The sequence below is a fragment of the Meriones unguiculatus genome (genome assembly GCF_030254825.1).
Source record: "Meriones unguiculatus strain TT.TT164.6M chromosome 13 unlocalized genomic scaffold, Bangor_MerUng_6.1 Chr13_unordered_Scaffold_34, whole genome shotgun sequence".
Classification (NCBI taxonomy): Eukaryota; Metazoa; Chordata; class Mammalia; order Rodentia; family Muridae; genus Meriones; species Meriones unguiculatus.
In genome coordinates this window covers 9725577-9738067 of record NW_026843646.1, presented here as the reverse complement: position 1 = coordinate 9738067, position 12491 = coordinate 9725577, and the positions used below count along the sequence as shown (strand labels likewise).

General features: G+C 37.7%; 1 pseudogene; it reads left to right on the top strand.

Annotated features, from left to right (window-relative positions):
* Nucleotides 1–12491, top strand: part of LOC110543455 (zinc finger protein 665-like) — a 127697-nt pseudogene that overhangs the window by 20834 nt on the left and 94372 nt on the right.

Genomic DNA, 12491 nt, shown 5'->3' with positions numbered 1-12491 from the left:
CCTGTTACTTGGAAGAGGAACTGTCTCCTTGTGTCTTGGAGACTGGAAAGTTGTAATAAAATACAGATTTCTTAGAGTAGGGCTCTGTCTGTCCCTAAGGTAGAAGGGCCCAGCTGGGAAGGTCTCAGCTGTCTGAGTCATTTGATCTGATCCTCCAGTAGAGGAGCTGCTACTGTCCTGAAGCCCAGCTAGGTGGTCAAAGGAAAGGAGGGGGCCTGGGCAGACCTACTAATCAGCAGCACCAGTGGGAGGTAGCTCATAGTTTCTTTCCAGGATTCTTTTCTAATGCAGCTGAAGAGAATTGTGAGGGGGACCACAAACCATGCAATGGGGAGTATGTGGGCCACTGTCCCAAAACCAGGAGGAATAGGTCTGCTAAGTTCTCAGAGTCTGATATGGTGGTGCTGAGACTGGAGGTCAACTGTTGTTCTGTTGATGTATGTGGTGACTTGGGGAATGGTCCATGGTCTCTGACTCTCCCTTGAGTGTGGATTGCTTGGGGGTGGTGGGCGGGGACATGGGAAAATTCCTCTGCAGCCCTGGCAGTTTAAAGCTGTGATGATTAAAATATCACTATCCAGTGCGCACACACACACACACACACACACACACATTGCTTTTGGTGTGTGGTGGGAAGACAGAGTGGAAAACTGATGACCTTGCATTTCACATTGTTTTGTGGCCAAATTTTATAAATAGTTTTGAAGCTGGTAGAAAGGGGGTGATGTGCATTCTTCAGCAATTTTGTTTGGAATCTTTTTATCTTTTCGCTGCTTTCAACCACGGTGGTATGATTCCAAAAAATTTAATTTCAGGACACAAAAGGAATTTCTGAGATGCAGAGGTTTTTAAGGTGTGCATGGTGTTGGGGAGGTGAATAAGGCAGATTCCATATCTTATGGCACAATCCATGTGGGAGTAAGCAAACATGAAAACACTCACCACATTGGTTTGTGTGTGGCTTTCAGTGGGGCTGGATTTGCTTGAAACCACAAGAAGTCATGAGCAGCTGGGGAATTGTAGCCCACATTTTTGATAACTTTTTTTTTTCCACAGAGAGCTCCAGAGCATAGAGCATGTGGTCTCTCTTTTTAGAAGATCCATCTACAGTAGTGGGTCAGAAGTGTACGTTAGCGGTCAGTTTGAGTTGCTTTTGTAAGAGTTTTGAAGTCTGTGTGTATTTAATTTCTGTACACATATAACCAAAAGTACATATGGTCAAGTACACATTTTTCCTGGCAGAGTTTCCTTGGGTCTTTTGAGGAAAATTTGAATATATTTTTAGGCTTATGATTTTGGCTTTTTCTCTTCATCTCCTAATTTTGTCACAACTGTTGTACACATTCTTGATAGTTGTAGCTCTGAGATACGTTTTGAGGTCACAGTTGCCCATGTGTGCATTCTTACTTCATTATCGTATTTGGAATTCTGTGTTGTTTTTCATGGGATATAGCTTTGGAATCAGCTTTCCTCTTAGAAATTCATAGAAATTTTCTTTAGATTCTGTTGAATTCATATTGAAATAGAAAATAACCAACATCTTTATTTTTAAATACATCATTCCATTGGTGTTGTTTATTATAGTATAAAAGTGTAGATATTATCCTACACTGAAAATTGAAAGTGATATGAAATAATTTACACAGCTATAGAAAGAAGACTTCAGTATAGAGTTTACTGGCACAAAATATATTGTTATCAGAAAAGCTATCCCACCAAGTATAATTTAAGAAGACAAAAAGTGAAAATAAAACATGGTCCAGAATTGAACAATAAATTTGAATGTGATATGGGATCTTCTATTAGCATACAAAATAAACTCTTGAATTTGGGACTTCCCATGTATACGAACTAAAATTAGGTAACATCAAGTTGTGTTGTTATAGTCAATGTAAAACTGCAAGTATTTAGTGTATGTAATCTGATGTATTTGCAGATATTACCTACCCCCACACCCCCTCATTTCCAAAAACAGCACAGTATACCATGTTTTCACACATTATCCTAGTATCCATGTTTATGTGTGCCTGCATTGCATAGAGCTCTCATAAAATGACAGAGTTGTGATTGATCCCAACAGTCTTCTCAGTAAATTTTCATGTATTTTGATTATTTTTAAAGAATTATCTGAATTCTCATGCTTATTGCATTTATATTTGTGGTGGCATAACTTTTAAAATAATCTAATTCCTCATTTGTTGAGGCCAGGAGGACAGTATGGTAAATGAATGAAGACAATAGCAATGGTTAAAGGATTACACACTTATAAAAGACTCTCACAGTCAGTGCTATATTGGTCATGAAACAGCATATAATTACAGCATAAGCAGTGTGAAATCAACAAACTTCTCTCTCTCTGATTTCAATCTTGCTACATTCCCATTTGTCCATTTGGTAGGAGAGCTTCAGTCATCTTGTCTACCTTATAGTTTGCAATAGAAAATGAAGGGCAGAAACAGCACAACCTAGTTGAAGCAATCACTTTCAAAGAATTTTTGTAACATATTTTCATTTGATATGTGGAGAAGGAAAAATAAAATATCAGGCTTTTTAGCACAAGAGTTGTTATAGAAATAAAAAGCAAATGTGCTTTTATAGTATACTATAAAAATGGAAAAGGTTGGTTTATTTTGACGGTATGAGAGCTTTCTGCCAATGAGTCATGCTGCATGATGTGAAAATGAGTTAAGAAACATACTGACTTGTTTTGATTGAATTAAAATGATGACAATAAATTACAGTTGAATAAAAATGTCTTAGACATTTTTATAAAAATGTCTTAGACAAGTGACACTTTTCTTAGTTTTGTTCTGATCAGCTAACCTGCCTTAGATGGTAACACTTTTATTTTTATTGGGAAAACATGTTTAAACACTTAACATTTTAAAATATCAGTTTTTATATACTTAATGTATTATATAGTTAATGTATAAATAGTGCATAACATTATGTATTTATTTCTATTGTGAATATTATTCAAACTTTATTTTTTGATGTTTTTTTTTTAAAGATTTTATTAATGTTCTGTCTGCATGTGTGCCTGCATGCCAGAAGAGGGCAACAGATCTCAATATAGATGGTTTTGAGCCACCATGTGGTTGCCAGGAATTGAACTCAGGACCTCTGAAGGAAAAGAGATTGTTCGTGTCTGCTGAGCCACCTCTCCAGCTCCAAACTTTAGTTTTATTGTAGAGAAGAAAGAGTACTCTTTTGGAATTAAGTGAGCAGAGACCCCTGTAATTCCACATAACACCAGAAAATTATCTGATTTTTTTTTCTTTTACCTTTTGGAGCAGGAGGCTGAACATAAGGAGCTGCCTTGTAGGGTCCTTCCTGGAGCTGGGTAGGAGCTGTCCTTCTGGCAGCCAGAATCAGCCAACTTAATGATACCTGTCTGAGCTGTGACCACAGCTCGTTTATCTGAATATCTTTACTATAATGGGTTCCAGTTGGAAGCCAAGACACAGAAGGTTAAAATGAAAGCTGTATTTTCTGAGCTCAGGGAGGTGGCCAGTTCAGGATCTGTATGGTGCCCCATGGTAAGCTTTATTATATATTTAAAGGGTTAACTCCACAAGGCGGGGGCCCCTTGGCGGGTGTTGGGGTCATCCAATCAAATTTTAGCATTGTGGATTAAGCAAGGGCATTTCTGTTAGTGCTCTGCTGTTCTAGGATACTGGGCTCAAGGTCTTTTAACTATTTTCCAAGAAGTTTAGTCTGGAATCCAAGGCCCTTAATTTATATCTCTTGACATTTGGTCCAGAGCTCAAAGCGAAAAATGAGCAAAGAATTGTATCCTCTGTCCATAGTGAGGTAGGGCTTGGTAAGTGATATATTTTTATGATTTAGGCATTTTGGTTAAGATAACAGCAATTTTAACCAGTTAACTGATAATCAGAAAAATGTTTCAAGGGGTTGAGTGGGAAATTGCACTGCATGCTTGGGGATGTGAAGTTAGTTTAATTTTGCTAGTAAAATGGAAGAGCAAAATAGAAGAACCGCTTGGAGAAGGCTGGGCTCTTGAGTCCGCCTCCTTACACACAGTGGGACTGCATGTTCACAAAGTATTTGCAGCAGGGGCTTGAACATAGAAATATCCTTGGTAGGATACAAACTCAGAGAGGCCTAGTTTCTAGTATCTTTTCCAAGTTCTGACCTTGGCATTGAACATTCAGGTATAAGGTTCATTTGGAGTAAATTTTGTGAAGGTTGAAAATAATGTACGTGTTGAGTAGCACTTCATTGTAAAGCTGTGATGTAAAAGGGTAGAATTGTTCATGTAAAGGATTTACCAATACTTGGTGAAAGGAAGTCACATCAAGTAGAATTTAGCTAAGGGCTAAGTAGATAAGTAGCATTCCAAGCAGGCCTGTTCGAGATTAGGATGCTAGGAAATACATGTTTGCTCAAGAGGATAGTCAACAAATTTGTCTCCAGTCATAACCAGGGAGACAACCCTGATTCATAGCAACCATTGGCCCATCTCCATGTCAAAGAAGACACATCTAACAAGCTACTTAATTGCCATTACAGACTCACAGCCAACATTAAAGACTGGTGTGCCAAAAAGTTGCAGTTTTCTTCTTGAGAAAAGCCTAGCTCTGTCATATGGAGAAGACATCTGGTTAAAACCAATTGAACAGGGAAAACACTGTTGTGTTGAGGGCTGCTCTAATCAAACGAGTTTCATGTATGTAGAATCACCTAACTTCTTTTCACACTCCTCAAATATGCTTGGCAGAGCTAGTAGAACCTGTGGCCTGCACTTTGGGAGATTTCCCCAAAAATTCTGAGGTATTTAAAATAAAGCACTGTTCCTTTTCTAAAACCAGAAATAGGGTGAGCTCTAGGGTTGGGGCATTTGAGGAGGGTTTCCTTTAGATTCTCAGAACTTAACTCTTTCCAACACATGGAGATAGCCTTATCAGTTCCAAAGTCACTGTGGTCTTGGTAAATAATGTTCTTGAGATCCTATGTTCACCTTGCGCAGTGTTGTTTTATTAGATTCATGATTTTATCCCATTTTATGAGAGTGTCTGATCAATTCATAGATGTCTCCTGTTTCCTTCCATTTCTCCCCAGGAAGTAGTGTACAAAGTGCTATTCTTCTTAAGAAGCTTACTTATTATAAGATATCACTTGTGCAAAACCTTTCCACCCCAGCTTTTACATTTTCTACCTTCTACTTTCCTTAACATTTGAAACCTCTGAAACCTCTCACTTATACCATGCCACTGAATAATGACCTGCTGTTTTAGGGCAGTGGAGTACAGAAATCATTCTAAGAATATCTTTGCTGTGTAAATCTCCCAATTGACTCTGTGGCTAAACTTGAACCCTCTAATTCATATTGAAACTGTTTAATATATAACCTGGAGCCTAAAAGAGACTTAAGGAAGACTACATGTATGGAGTACAAAATCAGCTTTAGGCTGTCTTTCTCTTATAGCATTAACTAGAACTGGACACATGCTACTATTAAAGAGAACTCTTTTAATTAACCATTTAATTGTGTTTGGCATTCTTTCTTCTGGGTGGTGGATATTAATTCTATAATAGCTCCATCTTCAGCCTTTTGGAAAAATATTTCTGAGACAAGCTTTGTTGGCTCAGGTCACATTATCCCAGCCTATTGCTCCCCAGATGCAAACTTTGTCTTCCTCTTGGTTAAAATTCCTAAACCCTTAAGTTAAAGGCTGTACAAAGCAGAATTTTAGACATTACTCATTTGAGACATATAATGAGCTGTCTATTGTGTGCAGTAGGAAGACAGTTTGGAAAAAATGAAGGTTGGATTCCTGGAAGTTTTAAACATTGTTTCCTAATTCAATTATTTTTGTGAAAAATATTTCAATTTTACAAATAGGGTACAAAATGGTGTCAAGGAAGAATTGTGGATGAAACTTCAGAAGTATTTTACTAGCATCCTTTTACCCTTCTAATACAGCAGCCATGATGATGTGGCTTAAGGAACTCAATTCCAGGGTTAAAAGGAGTTTCTGAGCTGCAGAGGTGTCTCAAGTGTACATGGTGTTACCCAGGTACATAGGACAGATTTCACGTTTTGTGCTGGAATAGATGTTGCAAGGATGAGACATAAAATTAATATTTAACATTGTTTTGTTTATGGAAATCAGTAAGACTGGGTTTGCCTGCGATCATTAGGGGGACCTACAGCTCCATAGCCCACCTTTCTGGTGACCTCCATTTACAGAGAGAGGTCTAGAGCAGGGGGACTTAAAAAGAAGGTTAGTTGTTTCTAGAAGGTAATATAAATAGTGTAAGGATCATTTTGAGTTATTTTTGTGGGTTTTCTGATGTTTCTGTTTATTTAATTTCTATATGTATATAATCATAGGTAACATTTTTCTACTTCACATTTTTCTTGGTTGAGTTTCCTCAGGTATCTTAATGAAATCTTGGCTATATTTTTGGGTTTATGTTCTTGGTATTTTTGCTTTATTCTTTCACAAAAAATTATACGCAGTTTTCATTGTTGTGGTCATAAAGTAATTATAGAAGTCCTATTTTGTCTCTGTGTGTAATACATCTTCATAATCCTGCTGAGAATTCTGAGTTATATTTTTCGCATGGTAAATTCAGTTAGTAGCATGCCATCATAGAATGCTGGTTGCCAGCATTGAAAGAGCATGCAGGTGCTAGACCTAGGTACCCTACACATATCTAACTGATGGGCAGCTTTGTCTTCGTGTCGGTCACCTAGCATTTGAAATGGGGGCTTTCTGTCACATGGACACAGTTGCCTGTTTATGAATAACTTTTCCCTATCTGGGCTGCCTTGTCTGTCCTCACAGGAAGAAGATCCACTTAGTTTGTATGTAACTTGATGTGTTTAGGAGAGTTGATATGGGGAGGCTCCCCTTCTCTGAGAAGAAAGGGAGGAGAAGAAGGGGTAGAGGCGGGGAGGATGATACCAGAAAAGAGGAGATACAGAGCTGCAAGCAGGATATAAAGGGGAAAAATAAATGAACTAATGAGAAAATGGCTGGTTTCTATGTAAGTGAGAGATTGTGTTGACTGATGATTTCTATAGATGGCTCTTCCATTGTGGGTGGAATTATCCTTAAGCATGTGGCCCTGGGCTGGATAAGAAAGCTAGTTGAGCATGAAACAACGTAGAAACAAGAGAGCAAGGCAGGAAATAATATTTGCCATGATGTTTGCCTAAGTTTTCTTGAAACTTGAGATTCTATCCTAGGATTCCAAAATGATGGAGTCTGATCTGAAAGGACCAAACAAGTAAACTCATTCATGGCCTGAGATATTTGGGGTTAGGGGTTTCAATCACAGCAGCACAGTAGCAGGTTAGGAGAAAAAAAGTTATGCCAAAAGTGACCTTGCTCCTCGAAGACCTGAGAATGCTCTCATTTTTGAGGAATGTGGAAAATATCAGGATTCGAGATGGCAAAAGTCCAGACCTTAATTGGCTCTTCCTGGAGTACATGGAAGCGCACAATGTTGAGTGTAGTGCATACAGAGGACGGGGAGGTTATAGGATTTCAGTGGAAAATATGCTCCATGAAAAATTAAACTGGAGTTCATTTGTGTGGTACTTTGGCCTCAGATCTTTCTTATTCTGCTCATGATCTAAAAAATTAAGTAAGGTAGAGTTAAAAATTGGGGATTGATTTCTTAGGTGATGATTTGTGTTTCACACCTGACTTGGATATTAGTAATTGGTCAAGGCTACATTTGAATTCTTGATTCTCATGTGTCAGCTTTCTGAGTACAAGTCAAAGGATGGAAGATGTACCTCCAATGTGTTCTGTTTTGTCAACATATTTTACCAATGTTAATATTAAAATGCTTAATAGAATGTATGCATGTATGTATGTATGTATGTATGTATTGTTTGAAGTTACATGCTACTTTATGTTCTCATTTGTTACTACAGGGCAAATCATGCTGAAGTTCTGCCTTGTAAAAGAATTTTCTAGAGGTGCTATATAATTCCACAACAATGAGATTTATTTCAAAAAACATGTTGTATATGTGTAATATGACTGAGTTCTTAGGCTATGACAGATATATGAAGATTTGATAACAGTTTGGGGTGTTTATTTTGACCATTCTAATTTGATGATCAAGGTCATGTTGCCAGTTTTGCCTCTTGATATTTCAGAGAATGCATTAATATTATTCTTGTTTTTCACTTTTATTTGTTACATTTATTTTGTATCCCACCTACAGCCCCCTTCCTATCCCCTCTCAAACCCACTGTCTCTTTCTCTCTCTGAGTGTATTAAATTTTTTTAGAGATTAGTTTGTTTTTTGACTTTACATCCTAAGGGCAATCCCTCCTTCCTCTGTTCTCAGTCCACCCTCACTCTTCCTCCTCCCCTCCCAGAAAAATGGAGCCCTACTCTCCCTGTATCACCCCATTACAGAACATCAAGTCACATCAAGACTGAGCATATCCTCATCCACTAAAGCCAGATAAGGCACGCCTAACAGGGGGAGAGGATTTAAAAGCAGGCAGTAGAGTTCATAATAGAAACAGTCACCTTCACTTACCATTTAACCCACATGGACCAAACTGCCCTTAATACAGATAAGTTCAACAGGCCTAGGTCCAGAACATGCATACTCCTTAGTTGATGTCTCATTTTCTGTAAGCCTCCCCAGGGTCTGGGTTACTTTCCTCTGTTGGTCTTCTTGTGGCTTCCTATACCATCCAGGTTCTTCCATCTTTCCCCCAGTACTATCATAAGACCCCCAGAGATCCACCCGATGCTTATTTGTAAGTTATAGACTTTCTCCATTGGCTGCTGGGTGGAGCCTCTGAGAAAACAGGCATGTTTAGGCTCTTTTCTACATGCACAGCAAAGCAACATTTACAGTTTCATTGGCTTGGCTGATGGGTGGGTCTCAGGTTGGCCCAATTATTGGTTGGACATTCCCTCAATCTTTGTTCCGTCATTATCCCTAAACTTCTTATAGTCAGGGTAATTTTTGGATTGTGGGTTTTGTGGTTCAGTTGTTGTTCCCTCTCTCCACTAGTCCTGACTGGCTAAGAGGTGGTGGTCACTTCATACTTCATTTTCCATGTCTCTCTTCTGCCCTTTCGTTAGGAGTCTCAACTAGAGTCACACCCAGGTCACACCCAGACACACCTAGGTCCTCTCAGGAAGCTTCCCTGTCAAATTACTCCAAAGAGAAACCCCCTCAGTTTTCCTTCTTATTCTCAGCCCTCTCACATCTTACAACAATTCTCCCCACATCTGATACCCACATTTGTTTCTGTCCCCATTCTGATTTTTGCCCAGTTCCCTCTCTTCATCTTCTGCTGTCTGTTCTGTTTTTTATTCTGAGTGATATTCTGCCAACCTCCCATGGACCCTTCTTACTTAGCTTCTTTGGGTGTGTGGGTTGTAGTATGCTTATGCTATACTATAGGTCTAATATCTGCTTATAAGCAATGTGTTTCTTTCTGTGTCTGGGTTACATCTCTCAGGATGATGTTTTTTAGTTTGATCCATTTGCCTGCAATTTCCATGATTTCTTATTTTTAATAACTGAGGAGTATTCCATTGTGTAAATGTATTAGTAGTTCTTTATCCATTCTTCACTTTCTGGCTGTTATGAATAAAACAGCTATGAACATCGTAGAACAAATGTCCTTGTTCTATAATGGAACATCTTTTGGATGTATTCCCTGGATTGGTATAGATGGGTATTGAGGTAGAACTATTCCCAATTTTCTTGAATGCACCAGTTTGATTACCAGAGAAGTTGTACAAGTTTGCACTCCCATCAGCCCTGGAGGAAAGTTCCCTTTTCTCCACATCCTCACCAGAATGTGTTGTCACTTGCATTTTTTTATCTTAGCCATTTGAGTGGTATAAGATGGAATCTTAGAGTCGTTTTGATTTCCATTTGTCTGATGGCTTAGGACTTTGATAATTTCTTTGTGTTTCTCAGCCATTTGAGATTTCCTCTGTTGTGACTTCTCAGTTTAGCTCTGAACCCCATTTTTAAATTGGATTATTTGATTTGTTGGTGTTTAATTTCTTATGTTCTTTGTATATTTTGGATATTACCTTTCTGCCTGATAGAGGGTTGGTGGAGATATTTTCCCAATCTATTGACTGCTGTTTTGTTCTATTAATAAAGTCCTTTGACTTATAGAAGCTTTTCAGTTTCTTGAGATCCCATTTATTAATTGCTGATCTCAGAGCCTGTGCTGTTGTTGTTCTCCTGTGTTAATTAGTTCCAGACTTTTCCACCTTCTAAATGATTTAGAGTGTCTGGTTGTATGTGAAGGTCTTTGAACTCCTTGGACCTGAGTTTCTGCAGGGTGATACAAAGGGTCTATTTTCATTTTCTACATGCAAACATCTAGTTAGACTACCACCATTTTTTGAACATGCTGTCTTTTTTTCCATTGTATGATTTTCCTTCTTTGCTGAAAGTAAAGTTCCATTAGGAGTATGGGTTTATTTCTTGATCTTATTCCAACTTTACAGGATTGTTCAACTATCAAGGGTATTTTATTTTTCCATTTGAAGTTAATGTTTGCTCTTTCAAGGTCTGTAAAGAATTATGTTGGAATGTTGTTAGGAAATGGATTGAGCCTGTAGACTGCCTTTTTTAAGAATGCTATTTTAGAGAAGGAGGATGCAGGGAAAATTTGGAGGGGAAGAGGAAGTGAGCTATAGGGGGGATACAAGGTGAATAAAGTGTAATTAATAAAAAAATATAAAAAATAATACTATTTTACTATGTTAATTCTATATATTCATGAGTTTGGGAGATCTTTCCATCTTCTGTTATTTTCTTCAGTTTCTTTCTTTAAAGACTTCAAATTCTAGTCATAGAGGTCTTTCACTTCATGTTGTTTGTGGCTACTGTTCAGGGTGTTGTTTCCCCAATTTTATTCTCAGCCCTTTTTTTATTTGTATACAGAAGGAATAATGAAAATTTTAGTTAGTTGTGTTCCCAGCCACTTTGTGGGAAGTGTATATCAACTGTAGGAATTCTATGGTAGGATTTCTTGGGTCACCTAGGTATACTAGGAAATCATCTGTGAATAGTGATATTTTGAATTCTTCCTTTCCAAATTGTATCTCCTTGATAACCTTCAGTTGTCTTATTGTTTTGGTTAGGACTTAAGGAGTATATTGAAGAGATATGGAGAGGGGAGGCATCCTTGTCCTGTACCTCATATGAGTGGAATTTCTTTTAAGTTTCTCTCCAAATGATTTGATGTTGGCTATCAGCTTGCTTTTTACTGCCTTTATTATGTTAAGTATGTGTCTGATTCCTTGTATGCCTTTTTACAAGTGTTTTAACATGAAGGGTGTTGGAATTTTTCAAAGGCTTTTTCTCATCTAATGAGATGATCATGTGATCTTGGTCTTTCAGTTTGTTTATATGGTGGATTACATTGATGGGTTTTCATATGTTGAAGCATCCCTGTATTCCTGAGATTAAGCAAAATTGTTCATCATATATATCTTTGATGTGTGCTTAGATTTGTTTTGCGAGTATTTTCTTGAATATATTTGTGTTACAGATAGCTATTAGCTGTCCCGCGGGTGCTAAGAATTTAACCCAGGTCTTCTGGAAGAACAGACAGTGTTCTTAACCACTGAGGCATACCTCCAACCCCATGTTGTCTATTTATGATCAACATTTAAATTGCTAATATTTTCATTCTACTTTTGTAATTGTTCAAACATACATTTCATTTTTTAAAAAAATATTAATATTACAGTTTAAAATGAGGCACTTCAGGTTTCTAGATATTTATGCAGAACTGGAGTGGATGTATAACTCTTTGTAGAAACCTGAGAAAGATCTTTAAGTTTTTTTCTTGTTTATTTGATTAATTTTTACATATCATTCAAGATCTTACTATGTACCCATGAGTGTTCTGGAACTTATTGCATAGGGCAGTGTACCATCCAGCTCTATGAGATACACCAGCCTCGGTTTCCTGAGTGATTTTGGAATTAAAGTCATCAGAAAATACACCCAGCCTGCCCATTCTTATAAGAGTCAGGAATCATTTATACTATTTCTCTCATGTGGGCTCAGTACTGTTTTTTCTGTTTACTCTCTCTCTTTATCTGTTAATTGACGTTTCTTTTGCAAGCCTGTAGCCTAATTAAATGATGAAAAAAAATAGGTGAACTTCACTATTCAGTTTCTTCCTAAAAAGAGTTAGTTATTACATTAAAACTTGTGTGTCACAAAATGAGTAGAAGAAACACCCCAGAATACTTTGAAAATACTGTAAATGAAGGATACATCGCCAGTATTCTAAGTATCATGCTTTCTGTTGTACACGTGTGTGGCTCTTTTAGAGTATATTGACCTACAATGATGTGCATTTGAACTTCACTCGAGAAGAGTGGGCTTTGCTGGATCCTTCCCAGAGAAATCTCTACAAAGATGTGATGCTGGAGACCTACAGGAACCTCACTGCTATAGGTAGGACAGTGAATTTTCTTTACCTTTTAAAGGAT